This window comes from Schistocerca americana, chromosome X (genome assembly GCF_021461395.2).
Source record: "Schistocerca americana isolate TAMUIC-IGC-003095 chromosome X, iqSchAmer2.1, whole genome shotgun sequence".
In the NCBI taxonomy this organism is placed as follows: Eukaryota; Metazoa; Arthropoda; class Insecta; order Orthoptera; family Acrididae; genus Schistocerca; species Schistocerca americana.
This window is the reverse complement of record NC_060130.1, coordinates 173,406,061-173,406,798: the sequence shown is the minus strand read 5'-3', so window position 1 is coordinate 173,406,798 and position 738 is coordinate 173,406,061.

Here is a 738-nt window from a genome sequence, read left to right as displayed (position 1 = left end):
TGCAGTTGTAAAACCGCTGTATAAGAAGGAGGATAAGACGGATACTGCTAACTATAGGCCAATATCATTACTGACAAGCTTTTCAAAGGTTTTAGAGAAACTAATGCATGCCAGGATGGTTAAGCATCTCAGTGAACACAATTTCTTCAGCAAAAGTCAGTTTGGATTTCAGAAAGGTTTGTCAACAGAAGATGCAATATTTGCATTTGCTGGCAAACTCTTGGAATCTATCAACAAAAAACTGAAAGTGATTGGCATATTTTGTGACCTAACAAAAGCATTTGACTGTGGAAATCACCAAATTCTTTTACAAAAAGCTGCACATCTCGGTATAAGTGGTGCAGCAGGGAAATGGCTTGACTCATATTTGTCAAACAGGAAACAAAAAGTTGTAGTAGATAGTCAAGATGGTGTCCCATTATCTTCAGAATGGGGTACCATCACATGTGGAGTGCTGCAGGGCTCAGTTCTGGGCCCCCTACTTTTTATTATATTTATAAATGATCTCCCTCTCTGGACAGAATATTGTAGATTCACCATTTTCACTGATGACACTACACTACTTATTGATAATTCCATAGATAAACTTGAGGTAACAGCAAATAAGGTTTTAAATGAAACGGTGAACTGTTTTAGCACTAATCGTCTTTCTCTAAATTACTGTAAAACAAACTAGATTCAGTTCCACACAACATCAAAAGATGAGGAAATAGTAGTAAAAATAGGTGAGCAGACAAT